Raw genomic sequence first — 16,503 nt, 5'->3', positions numbered from 1 at the left:
AATACCGACGAAAAAGAAGCAGATAAAGATAGAAGATAGGAGAGAGAAAGATTGAAGAAGCAAGCATAAGTGAACAACAACTAAAGATAGGATGGAAATAATTGAGAAAAAGTTGGCAAAGAACAACTTAGACACTAAACATTAACCAGTGGAAGGTAGCAATAAGTGAAAAAGAGACAAAATAGCTAGAAAAACATAAATGAGGGGAACTCTTGATGTAAATAAAAAACAGAAAGGAGAGGAATGAAACTTGAATGATAAAATACACAAAAAGATAAAGGAAACTAGCACAAAAAAACAAAAAAGAGAAAGACGAGGAACTAACACAAAGGATATCAGAGCATTTTCTGTCAGTGTTTGTTGGGCAGGTAAGTAATAATAAAAAAGTTAAGGGTTATTTAATAAAAACAAGTTAGGGTAACTTAATTAAATACAAATTTTAAAAAAGGGCTCGAGGGGCCTCCAGCGATGCGACATCATGCCCCATGAAGTGTGCCCCCGTGTGGTGGGTAGTGTGGTTTACCACTGGTGTCACGGGGCCTGAGGCACTGCAACACAAAGTTGCTTTCGGCGCACACTTGACTTTACAAAGGTAGTCAGGATGAGAAGTCATATCTCACTTCTAAGAACTGGAAGATTGCTTAGACATCAAATACTGTGTGGTCAGTTAAACACACACAAAATAAACTCACTACCAGGTTCAAAAAGAATCAAAAATCGGTCTTTAATTTGCATACAGGAAAGAAGAGCGGTTAAAATATTTATCATCAAACGAAACCTCTCAGGGCTGAGATTCGACCGAAAACTGTTTATTGGGCTAATATAGCACAGCATGTATCAGTTCTTCTATTGTTCCACAAAGGACAAAGTTGTGAAAAGAAATGGTATACATATTTCAAATACTTCTGTCCTCTATGCTAATTTCTCATCTGAGCCCAGATGGTAGAGTTTAAAAACTATCCACATCCCAATAACAATTTAAACACCCAAGAAGCACCATACCAAGATTTAAAAAAGTTCTCAGCCTACTGAAAACAATGCTTACCGATTGGCAAAATGAAATTTGTACCAAAGTCCAAGTTACAGTGTTCGGGTAATGAGGTTAAGGAAAAAAGGAAGCGTAGCAGATGTAAAGCATAAAGTACAAGGAAGTAAATTCCCTGATTGGGAAAGGAATACGAAAGGAGAGGGAGTCAAGAGGCAGCGCTAGCAAATATTTGCAGAATAGGAGACATTAAAAGAATTGAAGAATAAAGAAGGAGGTGGAAGCATAAAGAAACTAAGGAAATACAAAGGAGGGAAAGGGAAGGTCCATAATCGAAGAGAAAGGCAGCGGGAAGAAAGAATACATTTAGAGAAAGGATGCACGAAGTAGGAGAAATGGAACATAAAGGGGAGAAATGGAACATAATTGAGAAGAAATAAGTCTTAAAGGGGGAGAGAGAAACTATAATGGAGAAGAAAGAAACATAAAATAAGAGAAAACACCCACAAGGAGAATTGAGGCATATTGGGGAGAAAGAAAGCAGTAAGAAAAATTAATGGAGAATGAAGGTGGAAAACCGAAGCATAAATGAGAAGAAAATGTGCATAAAGAAAGAGAAAGGAAGATAAGGGAGCATAAAGGAGGCGAAACCCATAAAGGAGGTGAAGAGAGCATAAAGGAGGAGAAAGGTAGCAGGAGAATAATGAACATAAAGGAGAAAAGAAGCATAAAGCAGGAGAAATGAAACATAAAGGGGAGAAATGGAACATCATTGCAAAGAAAGAAGTCTTAAAAGAGGGGAGAGAAACCATAATGGAGAAGAAAGAAACGTAAAAAAAGGGGAAAGACGCACAAGGAGAATGGGGGCATACTGGAGGAGAAAGGACTCATTAAGAAAAATCATGTGAATAAAGAAAGAAATAGTAAGAAAAAGGAGCATAAAGGAGATGAAAATCATAAATGAGGTGAACAGAACATAAAGGAGAAGAATGGTAGCAGGATAATAATGAACAGAAAGGGTCATAAAGCAGGAGAAATGAAATGAAACATAAAGGGGGAGAAACTGAACATAAATGAGGAGAAAGGAGTCTTAAATGAGGAGAGAGAAACCATAATGGAGAAGAAAGAAACATAAAAGAAGAAGAAAGACACACAGGGGGAATCGAACAATAATAGAGGCGAAAGGAAGCATAAAGAGGAATTAAGGAAAAGTGAAGGAGGAAAAGCAAAGCATAAATGAGAAATGTGCATAAAGAAGGAGATGGGAAGAAAATGAAGTATAAAGGATATGAAAATCATAACAGAGGTGAGGAGCACATAACAGAGGAAAAAGGCAGCAGGAGTATAATGAACATAAAGGGGAAAGGGAGAACAAAGCAGGAGAAATGAAACATAAAGGAGAACAAAGGGATCATGTAGGGGAGGAAATGATGCCAAGAAACAGCAGAATGGAGGCATGAAGGGAGAGATGGGGCATAAAGGAACTGGGGAGAGCATGAAAAAAAGTATCTAGAAGGGGCATAAAGGAGAGTGGAGAGGGAGCATAAAGGGGCAGAGGAGAGCACAGAGATGAGGGTGTGAGAAAAACGGGACAGGGAGCATAACGTTGCCGAGAAGAGCAAGAACTGGTACAAGGAATAAGCACAAGGGATGAAAGATGCTCTAAGAACGGGAAAATAAATATTCAGGGCAGGGAGAGAAAGCCCAAAGGGGCAGCTTTTGTCTTTCAGAATTGCTTTGGTTGTTTCAGAGTGAAGCTTGTTTGCCTTCAAGAAACAAATTCCTTTCTGACTACACGGCAAACCATGTTTATCTAAAGCCACAAACAGTCTGATTCTCCCGTGAGGTGAGGTTCTTTTTCATAGAAGAGCAAATCTCTCCTGGCGTCAGTTGTGTAAATCACGCATCCTTCCTCACCCCAAAAAAGATTAAGGAAAAAGACTGAACGCTTGACTGACAGCAGAGACCACCGCCGGAATACACCTGAGAATTGTTAAAGGAAAGTTTCAGTGTTATGAACGGTGAATGGGATATCAGCAGAAAAGACTTGCATTTCATTCGCCCTGCTGGTAAAATTCCCAAGGAAGGCACTTTACGCGTGAGCAGCTGCTTGTCACTGGACTCAAAGGCAGCCTTTACCAACACTAGCAGGCCCAGGTTCACGTTCCAGACAGGCGTTGACACTGCCACAGACAGGAAGGAATACATTAACCCTTTGCAAATGCTGCTTTCTGTCAGGCCCTGAGAAATGACGGATGGCCCTGCAGCCGCTTACAATCTGCACAAATGGCTCAGAGAGGGGCACAGCATGTACCACCATGTCGGGAAAAACCGTAAGTGATCTTTCAGGACAATACAAATGGCAAATTCACCCACTTGTAACCACAAGCCGCACTAAAAGACTGTTTGATCGTTTCAACGATCAGCGCTAGACAGTGGGCTGAGGCCTAAATCCTTAAAACCCTAGGCCATAAACTGATCACCCCTGGAGATGTAGTCTCCTCTCTGAACATCCCTGGAGATGTAGGCTCCTCTCTGAGCACCCCTGGAGATGTAGGCTCCTCTCTGAGCACCCCTGGAGATGTAGTCTCCTCTCTGAACATCCCTGGAGATGTAGGCTCCTCTCTGAACACCCCTAGAGATGTAGGCTCCTCTCTGAGCACCCCTGGAGATGTAGGCTCCTCTCCGAGCACCCCTGGAGATGTAGGCTCCTATCTGAGCACCCCTGGAGATGTAGGCGCCTCTCTGAGCACCCCTGGAGATGTAGGCTCCTCTCTGAACACCTCTCCGAGCACCACTGGAGATGTAGGCTCCTCTCTGAGCAACCCTGGAGATGTAGGCTCCTCTCTGAACACCCCTAGAGATGTAGGCTCCTCTCTGAACACCCCTGGAGATGTAGGCTCCTCTCCGAGCACCCCTGGAGATGTAGGCTCCTCCCTGAACACCCCTGGAGATGTAGGCTCCTCTCCGAGCACCCCTGGAGATGTAGGCTCCTCTCTGAACACCCCTAGAGATGTAGGCTCCTCTCTGAGCACCCCTGGAGATGTAGGCTCCTCTCTGAGCAACCCTGGAGATGTAGGCTCCTATCTGAACACCCCTGAAGATGTAGGCTCCTCTCTGAGTACCCCTGGAGATGTAGGCTCCTCTCTGAACACCCCTGGAGATGTAGGCTGATCTCTGAACACCCCTGGAGATGTAGACTCCTCTCTGAGCAACCCTGGAGATGTAGGCTCCTATCTGAGCACCCCTGGAGATGTAGGCTCCCCTCTGAAAACCCCTGGAGATGTAGGCTCCTCTCTGAGCACCCCCGGAGATGTAGGCTCCTCTCTGAGCACCCCTGGAGATGTAGGCTCCTCTCTGAACACCCCTGGAGATGTAGGCTCCTCTCTGATCACCCCTGGAGATGTAGGCTCCTGTCTGGGCACCCCTGAAGATGTAGGCTCCTCTCTGAGCACCCCTGGAGATGTAGGCTCCTATCTGAGCACCCCTGGAGATGTAGGCTCCTATCGCCTAGGCTGGGCGGTGCTGTCTTGGAACACTGGATTCGTGATAGAAGAAACCTTCATTGGCTAAAGCTCTGAGAACCAAGTGTCACTTACCCAAGCAAGAGATCGTAAAGAGACTTCCTCCTCGATTTTCATGAGGACTCTGCTCATCAGCTGAGAGTGCCAAGGAGTGCGCCTGCCTGCAATCCTCAAGGGAATATCTTTTCCTTACTCTGGCATGGGCATGTGAGCGGGCAATTGCTGTTCTCCACAGAGGCCAAGAGAGCAGTATGGTTGCACCCTGATCCCATTATGTGTACCATTCATGGGTTTTGTGACTTGAGGAGTCTGTGTGAATGTTCCCATGTGCGGTCAAATAAAAGATCAAGGGAGAAAGTTTAATCTGAAGAGCTCGCAATCTTTCTTGGTTAGAAAGCTCACTAAAACTTTTCCTCCTTTTGTTTTAAACTAAACTGTAGAAATTAAGTTATTAAACATCTTTTGGGGAAAGATTGGATATGAATTATTTTTTAAATGATCATGATTTTTCACATTTGGTTCAGTCTCAAACTAACTGTAATGCTTGCCAGTGTTTTCACATTTGTTGGGTTTTTAATATTTTTTGTTTTGATTTATATATTGGCTGCAGAACTACCTAACTCGATTCCAAGTTTATCTCAGAATTTAGCCACTCTTTATGTGCATTTGTGAGCACTGGTGCAGCTGTGATTAGACAAAAAAAAATTACATGTTGACTGCTAGCGAGTGTTTCTTACTTAGAAGTCATGGGACTGCTTATTTTGCTTGTGTTTTACTAGCATTACACTTGTTGTGCTCACTCTACCTCTAAATATTCACTTGCTGGTTACTAAGCGGTTGTGAAAATAAGCAGCCTCAACCTGCAATGACAGCACTGTGTGTGCCATCTGCTTCGGAGGGAGCGCTTCGAGGGACTCAGTATCACCTTTAACATTTGCTGTGACAGAGGTAGGCATGATCAGTATTACAGTTTGTGTGGCGAGGTCTGAAATAAGGATGCTGAGGAAATTGAATGAAATATCTCTTTAGACATGGCTCAAAGAATCTCGGAACTTCCTATTTAGGTCTCATCTCGGCTCTAGACAGCACGCATACACTGTCTCAAAAAGAAACTTCTTGTATTTCCTTTGTGGGCTTCTGCGCACCCATAGGCTTGCCATTTGCTGGCTTCACCATTGCTCTCCAATTCTTTACCCCCATTCGTCCATGGCGTGTATTTGTCACACCTCTTCCTCTTTTTACTCCTCCCCGAGAGCAGAAATCAAGTACACAATCCCTCCACTACCGCTCATTTTAATACCTATATGAGAACTTCTTATTTCTTCGTTTACCAACCCTCCTCAGGAGCACTGGTGTTTTCAATCACTCCAAGCACTGTTTATTAATTTTTGTAATCACCCCTTTCCACTTTTCATTCACTCCATCTGATATTGGCTGCGCATGGGGAAGGGCGGGGGCAACTGGTCACGGCGATGGCATGGTTTCACCATGGGAGTGTGTCACACAATTACAACAACTTTGTGCTGGTTGTGTAAGTTTGTTGTTTCATTGCGCACCACGTGGCTGCGTTAACATGAAGCCCTATGGGGTATCGCTTTCCGCTGCTTTCCAAGATACTTTTTTTTCTTTCCGTTCTTTGCCAGGTTGTCATTTTTTTAGAGTTTTATATAGCGCAAACTCGACTCAAAGATATCAGGTATCAGAGCACTTTACATGAGCACCAGTTTCGTTACAGATGGATAAATTCATTTTTGTTAGGCGCGATTAAGTGATTGCCCAGAATCACAGGATGTTGAACATCCCTGCCGAGGCTCGAACCCGGTTCCCCAGCTTCAAGGTCGACTGCTCTAGCTGTAAGGCTACCACCTTTCCCCCTCATTGTTTGTTTTATTGTTGTTACTTGCCCCTCCTCTCCCGCCCGCGTTGTCGCTGTTGTCCCATCCCTAAGGTCCTCCTCCTGCATTGTGATTCTTGCGCTGTCTGCCTCCACGACACTCCCACATTATGTAGTTACCCATAGTTCCAATATCGCCAACACTCACCACCCAAACCCTTCCACAGCAATCTCAGAGAAATAACTAGACAAGACACCTTTTTTGTGGAAAGAAATATTGCTGCAGGTTTATTAGCATTACAACTATGCCAAGATTGGTGGGTTAGCTTACGGGCGATCCCAAGGCAGTCAGCCCCTCGCCACCTGCCACCTGATGAGCCAAATTACACCGGGGCCTTGCCCAAAGGTGTTTGCCATATTTGAGGGAGGGAAGACACGTCCCACCAGTGGGCCAACAGCCCACCCCATTTGCTCACGCCCCCTAGAGGGGCGGAGCCTGCCAGGCAACCCCCGGTTGCTCAGGTCAACAACTGCCCGTTTGACTAACGGGGCACCGTCGCTCCTCCAGGGTCCAACCGGAGGACCTCCCTGTGGATATTTGGCCTTTGCACCCTTGTTGTGCTCCTGCATAGGGTACCCATATGTCCCTTACAGCCTCTGGATCGCCCTGTAACTCCGCCTGCAACATAAAAGAATACATTAGATAATACCCCCCACCCACACCCTGCTGTTACGCCGGGTATGAGGTAGGGTAGGAAACGGCGTTAGGGTCGTGGAAAAGAGGGCACCCAGTGGGCAGGGGAAGGTATAAATACCTCACCCCCCGCCCCCTCTCCCCGGAAGTGACGCGACACCTACTGGACCCTAGAGGGTCCCAGGGTCCCAAAGACTGGGTGGCTGCTTCCTGTGCCTTCTTGTGGCACTAAGGCGGCCGCCCTCTTATCGGGTCTCCTGCGTGGACCCCGGGCAGCCGGCACAGTGCCAATATCGGCAACACTCACCACCCAAACCCTTCCACAGCAATCTCAGAGAAATAACCAGACAAGACACCTTTTTTTGTGGAAAGAAATATTGCTGCAGGTTTATTAGCATTACAACTATGCCAAGATTGGTGGGTTAGCTTACGGGCGATCCCAAGGCAGGCTGCCCCTCGCCGCCTGCCACCTGATGAGCCAAATTACACCGGGGCCTTGCTCAACGGTGTTTGCCATATTTGGGGGAGGGAAGACACCTCCCACCAATGGGCCAACAGCCCACCCCATTTGCTCACGCCCCCTAGAGGGGCAGAGCCTTCCAGGCAACCCCCTGTTGCTCAGGACAACAACTGCCTGTGGGACTAACGGGGTGCCATCGCTCCTCCAGGGTCCAACCGGAGGACCTCCCTGTGGATATTTGGCCTTTGTACCCTTGTTGTGCTCCTGCATAGGGTACCCATATGTCCCTTACAGCCGCTGGATCGCCCTGTAACTCCGCCACAGATCTGGGTGTGGCCACCGTCACCCCAGAGCCCCCCACCATATCCCTTACTTACACCCTGCTGTCCCTAAGGCCTCCTCCAGGTCAAGTAAGAACAGGTCCATGCCAACTCTGGACAAGTGTACCCAATCATTCTCCCAACACCCTGTGGCCTTAGTGTGCAGTAACCCATGACGGATGAAGCCAAACCCCCTTTGCCCGGTGAATCTCCTCATGGCGCTGTTGACCTTCCTGCGAGAGACCTCCATGGCTTCTCTTGATCGCGCCCCCTGCCACATCAGCCAGGGTGTTATCTCAGACCACCAGATCTCACAGGTCCCCAGCTGACTGCTCAACTTGCACATGGAGACAGTCATTTCATGGAGTAGTGCCCTCCTACCCACAGATGCCAGGTCGTTCCCTCCCAGGTGTATCACCAATACATTCTCTGTTGCAGCTTCTCCAGTAAGCAGGTCCAGCGCATGCCTGGGTATCCTAGCCAGACAATGTCAGTGGCCGTGAGACCGTGTCTCCATTTCCTGCTCTCAGCCCACCGTGCCAATCGCAACACGCCCGACTGTCCAATCACCCAAACCATTGTCCCTGGTAATTAAAGAAATGAAAGTTTGCAAGGTTTTATTGACTCAATTCACATCTACAAATACAATGTACATGTTGCACTTCACTGCACGCCACCGGCATCAGGTGCCGCAAAATAGTTTTGTATGCCCATCAATTGTTCACCAAACATTATATTGCCTCACTGACTTGTCTACAATCATGTAACCTTATAAATCACCCTGCACACCACCGGCATCCATAGCCGCAAATTGTTCATGCTGTTCCATGCTTGTCACTGTCAACCCCTTCCCTAGTCCCCAGCCCCAAAACAGGTCTTCAGGGACGGATGTATTTTTTGTAACACTGGGACTCCCAACGCCCCACTTGCTTAATGCGTTCAGCTGACAGTCCTGCCCTAAACGCTGTGGTGGCTGCCCCTATGTGGAATGAATGGCTGCAGAAACGTTTACCCTGTACTTTGTTTCCTGACAATGATAAACATGCCTGCATGATGCTCTGTACTTGGAACTTGGTGAGGGGGGTACTGTCTTCATGTATCAATAGTTAACCTTCAGTTGCTGGGCGGAGCGCTAGGTAGGCAGACACCAGGCGGACTGGGCAGTATTTGTCAATCTCAAGCTGATGCAGCACAATTGCCTCCCCTCCCCGGCTTGGTCCGTCTTCGACCTCCTTGACCATATTGTGAGAGCGTCTCCGGCCAGGCTGGCATCCTACCTGCTCAACGCAACACCAGATTTGTCCTGCTTGGACCTCACTACCAACTCGCCTACACTTAGGGCCCCAAAAAATGCCAGGCTGAAAGTGGCCGAGAACAGTGCTGCTTCAAACAGAGAATTTGTGGACCTATGCACACAGTCTAACATTCCCTGCAGTGTTTCAAAATCAATCGGGGACCTAGTGTCTGGCAGTCGTGGTTCGCACCTGGCCCATCCCTTAAGTGCTGCCCTGATTAAGAAAGATTTTGTTGGATCCTCCTGCCCCAGTAGTCTTGCATAGCGGCTTATTGCTGACAAATGGCTCGCTATCCAAGAGTGGCTCTTCCCCTCGTCCCTGGCCCAAATAACAAACTTCTGCACCCTGCACTGTAGAGATGCTTTCCCTACATCCCAGGCTCCTGTTACTGTACAAAACTTTGCCACACACGCACGGTAGCGCTTACTGGTCCTTGGCGCCAGGGATAGCTCGCCCAGTCCCCTCAGTCGCCTTTCAACTTCAGCAGGAACCAGAGGTGAGGCGGGAAAGGTGTCATGTTCTCTCTCGCTCTCGACCACGCCTCCCGGAACCGGCGCCACTGAAAACGAGAGAGAGCGTCAGCTGCAATGTTCTGCACCCCTTGGATGTGTCGCGCCCTGCATTCTACATTGTTGACTAGACAAACTCGTACCAGCTCCCTCAACAAACACAAAACTAGGGGACAAGTCGCAGACTGAGAATTGATGGCCTGGACCACAGCCATGTTGTCCGACCAGAACACAACCCTTCTTGCTGATAGTACTGCCGGCCAAGGGAACAATTCCAGGACTGTAATGCGGGCCATGATTTTCTTTTTGTGCCAAGCATTGGGCCATTTCTGCGCGCACCACTCCCTGTCTAGGATCACCCCAAAACCTTCTCTACCTGACGCGTCTGTATAAAGCGCAAGTTCAGTGCTCTCAGCCCAGGGTGCCCTCCATATAACTGAGCCGTTGAAACTTTCCAGAAAAGTAGCCCACATGGAAAGGTCCCCCTTCATACCTTTGCTTAGCTTCACCATGTGGTGTTTCTTCTTTACCTTAGCCGTTGCCCTGTCTAGCCTACGTGCAAACACCCTCCCGGCTGGTATAACCCTGGCTGCAAATTTGAGTTTCCCCAGCAGGCTTTGAATGCAACCCAGGGATGCCTTGTCCTGACCTGATAATGACTGAATCTGGTTCGCTAAGTCCTGGACTTTGTCAAGTGGCAGCCTGGACTCTCCTTTTATGGTGTCAAGTTCGATTCCTAGGAAAGTTAGTACCTGGGCCGGACCCTCGGTTTTTCCTGGCGCGAGTGGAACACCCAGATGACGAGCCAACTCCTCAAAGTTCTCCAGGGCCTCCCTGCAATCCTGAGTGCCCTCTCCTAGAAAAAGGAAGTTGTCGAGGTAGTGCGTGCCGCCTACCACCCCGTAGCTTGCTTGCAGGACCCACTGGAGGAAAGTGCTGAACGCCTCAAAATAGGCACAGGATACTGCGCAACCCATGGGCACGCATCTGTCGTAAAAGTATCTGTCATACAGCCTGAAACCTAGCAGGTGTTGGCTGTTCAGGTGGACTTTTCAGCAAGCGAAACGCCGATTCGATGTCCGCTTTTGCCAACCAAGCCCCCTTGCCCGACCTCCTGACTAAGTCCACTGGTACATCCAGCGTACAATACGTGACAGAGCAAGATCCCTCCTCCAGCCCATGGTTGACAGATTCTCCCTCAGGATAGGACAAATGATGGATGAGTCTTAAAGACCCTGGCTCCTTCTTGGGCACCACCCCCAGAGGAGAGACAACAAAATTGTCCAACGGTGGCCCTTGAAAAGGTCCCGCCACCCTGCCCATAGCCCTCTCCTTTTCCACCTTAGCTCTGACTACTGCTGGATGTTCCCTTGCTGACTTGAGATTGTCTGCCTCCCGACTCCCCAGTGTGCCCACATAGGGAATCCTGAAATCTTCGCTGAAGCCTTGCAGCAGTAGCAAGCCGTCCTGCTTATTTGGGTACCGTCTAAGGAGAGGTATGAGGTTGGCCAGGCTGACTGGTGAAGGGCCCTTGACTACCTGCCTGGTAACTGGGGTGAAGTCCCAAGGGAGGGGGGATACTGCTGGAGTTGACAGAAAAGACAAAAGGGTGCTGCTACTGGGAGAGGGGAGGATTGTGACATGGTGTTTGGTTGTGCCTAGGTCCTCAACTATCCTGCTTGCCCTTTGTGGCAGGCAATTTCTCCTGTTGAGTGTGACACTTGACCGCAGGGTGTGATCCACCACAAGAGTTGCATGCGTGCTGGAATTTGCACGTTTTGCCACAAGAGCATGACCCTTTGTTGAACAATCGGCATGTCCCTGGATCTCCTGCTGGTCCCATGACATTTCAGGACACATGGACATCTTCTTCCTGAACTCTGTCGTAATTCAACCATCCACTTCCACCCCACTTCATCGCCTCCTTGTGGATTACCCTTCCATATTGCAAGAGCCCCTGCGCCACCTCAGGTTGTTTTTCTCTGATGACTACCGACAAAATAGAGAAAGCTTCAAGCCAATTTTCTATGCTCTTCTCAGGCCAGGTCTGAAAACTTAACCTTTTTGTCTTCTTCCTTTACCCCCGCTTTCCTGGCGTCTATGCCATCCTGGCCAAGTAATAACAGGGAGAAAATGTCTATCAGTTCGCACCTCCAAATGGCTTCCTTGGCCGCCTGGGGATCCTGCCATGCCAGAGAGCAATGGCCAGAGATCAGTGGTGCTGCTGTAACTAACTGTGTGGGGGCGGGAGGCTTGCACAACTGCTGTGGAGTTACCAATGCGGGCACTGGACTAGGAAGAGACCCTGCAGCAAGGTCGCTAGTTCCAGAAAGGGGAGTAACACTAGCAGCGCTAGTGGGCGGTGGCGGCCCCCCCCCCGTGGCCGGAGTGTCCATGCCTGTGCTAGCTGTCTTCGTGATAGGCTGGCAGACTGTAGTGGGTGCACTTACTTCTCCCCCGAATGCCCTAGCCGGATTAGGAGTAACTTGATTTGTCTCCCCTGTTAAAACCAGGGGCGCAATAGCAGGGACCGCTTGATGTGCTTGGAGGCCGCAACCCTGATTACCCCAGGGCGCCGCTGCCACCCGCGCCCCTCCTGTATCCAAGCCTGGCTTGCCCCGCACCTGGGGTGAGCTTGGCCCAGGTTGCCCTGCTCTGACCATAAAGTCCCTCATCGTGTCCAAGATCTTACCCAGGTCTTCCTGGGTGGCGAATTTCGCTGCGGCCGGCCCGCTGTCTGGGGAGGTAGACGAACCAACGGGCGGGGAAACGATCGGCTGCAAACCGGTGTCTCTAGTTGCAGGCAGAGCCCTGGTCTTGGGGGATGGCAGATCCGCCGGGAAGTCCTTAGTCGTAGGCTTGCGTGCCCGCTTGAGCCTAGCTGAACCAGACTCCAAAATGTGCTCTTGCTCAGGGATAGGGGTGTCGACGACAATCCCTGAATCTTCCGGGTCCCTTACATTCAAGAGAGCCGTGGCCCTTGCCAAACCTTTGGTCTTGGCCATCAAGATAAATGCTGCCCACTGAGCCTCCTGGGACGTTTCGGGCAGGGAGTCTTCGACCTGGGACGTCTGCTAAAATAGGGGGGGAGAACCTTGGCCTTCCATGCCACCTCGCTGGCCCGACCGGCACAACAATCTGAGGAGACAAAATAGGAGTCAGCAAAACCACCACTGCATTCCCCTTGTTCTCTGTTGGGCCTACAAGGCCTGAACTGCCTGCCGTTCCTGTCCCTTCCCCTCCTAATACTCACATGTTCCGAATAATCCGGTGGACCTTATTCCGTGTGTCCCTAATCCAGATTCCGTGTGCGCTCTGCGTGCGGAGATGAAGAGAAGCAAGTTAAAATACGCCCCCGGGTTAAAACCGGAGTCATCCCCCCCAAGTGACCTGTCCACTTCCAGTAGATGACCCCACTACATTGACAAGTCTGCCTGCCTGTCTCCCCTTCAGTGTCACCCTATCTATACCTGTCCTTGATCTCTGTCAATGCTTCCCTGCGTGATGACTGTCTCTCGCTCCGGCCAGATCTGAAATTATAATTAAAACATTAAAACACTCTCTGCATTATTGTATCCAGCTCCTTGCGATCCTGTCCGGTTTTCACTTGGAACCCATTCTCCCAGTTCCTGATCCCTGGCCTGCCCAGGCCGTGACGTTTGGCGCCGTGCTTGTCGCTCTCGTGAAAGTGCTGAAATGCAAACCATCAGGAATTAACATCCCCCCATACCTATTAGTTAGACTGTTCCTTGGCACTTTCCCCTTCCGCAGTTGTAAATAGCTGTACCCCTTAATCCCTGTCCATGCATATGAGTACAAGTGTTTTTTTTTTAATAGTTTCTCCCAATGTGGCCTTCTATACTTGCCCCCTGCTGCCCCTTGCCGGATGTCCTATGTGGCTCTGTGTGTGACCTGTCCTGCACATTGCCTCATGTAACATAACGTTTGTTTTAGTGTTTATAGTGTCGTGTCTGCCATATATTGCAGGACTATACCTCTACTTGTACTTTATATACTTTTGTAACATGCACACCATGTCACTTTTACCTCTCGTAACGTAACATAACATTTGCTACCTCTTGTATTTCGTTTGCTGTTGATACCTGCACAATTCTCAATATTGCCTCATGTAACGAACATTTGCTTTTGAAAAACGGCTATTATGTAATTTTCGCCTCACTGATCAGTGTTGTTCCTACAGTGAGCACTCTGACACCTTATGGTAAAGTCAGCGCGCCAAAACTGCTAAAATTGTGTCAAACAAGGCGATTCAATCAGGGTTACTGCCAGTTGTCGATACGGGAGAAATTGAAAATAATGGGCGCCTGTGCTTTTTAAATGCATCGTTGACATACAAGTATTACCTGGTACATTAACATACATCATAGGAACATTTTCTTGTTACCAAATAAAAGGTCTTCCTCACTGATTCACTCACTTCAAGCCTTTAATCCGTTAATGAAGTGAGCGCACGCCGCCGCGTAGCACGGACCCGCGGGCTGTCTCGAACAGCGAGCGAGACCCCCGCTGAGGCGCTGACGCCCATGCTCTCCTGAAAGCCCTGACAACAGCCGGTCCGAAGCCACCGATGAGACGCTGCCCGCCGTCCTGCACCGGAAAGGCACACAAGCAGATATGCGGGCCTAAAACAACCCCTGAGGTCCGCAAGCGCTGGCAGCCCGCCGGCGCATTTCTCGTTGACGGTGAGTGATCGACGGTGAGCAGAGGGCAGCGCTCCCCTCAGGGGGGGACGAGAGGAGGGGGCTAGGCTGAAGCGGGCCCTCCGCGCCCAAGACCCCACCCGCCCCCTAGTCCCCAAACTCATCTAGTGCATGAACATCCGGCACAGGACACGGCAGACCCGGTAGGACGCCTGCCGCGGCACCGGGGACGCACCCTGCACGATCCCAATCACCCGCACATGACCAGTGGCCTGCGCTACATCTTCGCGCCTCCCAGCCCCCTCCCCCCACATGCGCCCTGCCTCGTGAGTCGTCCGGAGCAATGCCAACCTCTCTGCAGGACCTCCCCTGCGGCGAAACACATGGAGGGCTAGGAGCTCGAACTGCGGGGAACATGTGGAAAGGAAGATGCACGCCCGACCCCGGGACCCCCTGCCTAGGGCCCCGGAGCGAGGCCCCGTTGCCCCAGGCCGAAACAAGTCCCCGGCCCCGCCGCAAACCCCCACAGAAGTGCGAGGAGCATGCAGGCAGGGGCCGTAGCCCCGTTCCCCACCTCTACCTTAGTTCTGGGCGACAGACCCCTGACCAACCTCGCACCCCCCCCATGCAAGCCCCGAAGCACAGCCTTCCCCGGTCCCGCACAGCAAGCCCAGCGGACCGACCCTGTCACCCCCGTGCTGCGACCCCACCGCACCCCTCCTCCCTCAAAATTATATGCACAAAACACCCCCGCGGGGGTTGTGGGGTGCGCGGCAATGCTGCCCAAAGCACCAAACCAACCTTGTGTTTCTAGCAGCAGCACAGCAGCGGGCGTCCAAACGGCATCAGGGTCGTGGAAAAGAGGGCACCCAGTGGGCAGGGGAAGGTATAAATACCTCACCCCCATGCCCCCTCTCCCCGGAAGTGACGCGACACCTACTGGACCCTAGAGGGGCCCAAAGACTGGGCGGCTGCTTCCTGTGCCTTCTTGTGGCACTAAGGCGGCCGCCCTCTTATCGGGTCTCCTGCGTGGACCCCGGGCAGCCCGCAGTCTTCCTGTTCGCGGCGGGCTCCGGGATCCCAGGAAGCAACTTTGGGTTAAGTCCAATATGGCCACTCCCTCCCACAACCATTCTTCACTCCTTCCCCCAGGGAGTTGTACCCAAGGCTCCCTGCATCACGCTACAGTCTGGGCTTCCTCTAACGGCGTCTCTTGTACACCTATTTCTCCTTGTACAGAGTAGCACTCACCCTTTACAGTTAAGGGTGCTCCCTATTGTATGTTGCGCACACTTTCTGCCTGTCCCTCTTGTGTGTTTGGGTGGAGGTATGCGCTCCCTCATGTATATATTGTGTGATACTCTTTACCTTGTATGCTCCCTGTTGCATGGATAGGTGCCTGCATTCTATCCCTCTTGAATGTTCACTCTTCCTCTTGCATATATGGGCCTTCCCAGTGCACATATGGTCGTGCATCATCTTTTCCGTTCATATACATATGCATATGGCTTTACTCCCAGGCGTTCTGCATTTAGTAGTGTTATAATTGAGCTTTCTTCACTGTGGTTATTCCTTGTTTCTTCTCATTGTATTTTTTCACTTAGACATGCTTGCATTTTCTATAACCATGGCATATCTGCCCTGTGCTAATGTGCTGTCATCCTGTTTATACATCGCTCTTACTGTATTTGTAATTTTTCTGTGCTGACATGCCTTCTCTTCCCTTGTAGTTTATCGTTCCTGTACTTATGCTTCACAAGTTTAAAAAAACCACTTGTCTGTTGCAGCATGCGAAATTATTTAAATGATTATAACTTATTTGCTAGCCTTTATCCGCAGCCTACATGCTCATTGCTTAATTCCCTACCATAATGCCCCTTTCGCCGTTTCTGTAACTAGGTACTCCCATTGCGAGACCGATTGGCTCTGCCAATGCTTTTTATTTTTGGGTTTTATATAGCACGGAAATCCAGATCCGAGACAACGGGTTCAGAGCACTTTACATGAGCACCAGTTTTGTTACAGATGGACACATTCATTTTTTGTTAGGCACGGGGAGATTAAGTGATTTGCCCAGAAACACAGGCTGTCGATCGTCGTTGCCGAGATTCAAAACCGGTTCCCCGGCTTCAAGGTCGACCGCTATAGCCGTAAGAATACATCCTCTCCCCAATGCTTGTTGGTTTTCTCTTTAAAATGGAGGGAGACACTCTCCTAAAGC

Source organism: Triturus cristatus, chromosome 4_2, assembly GCF_964204655.1.
Source record: "Triturus cristatus chromosome 4_2, aTriCri1.1, whole genome shotgun sequence".
In the NCBI taxonomy this organism is placed as follows: Eukaryota; Metazoa; Chordata; class Amphibia; order Caudata; family Salamandridae; genus Triturus; species Triturus cristatus.
Note: the sequence above shows the minus strand (reverse complement) of the source record.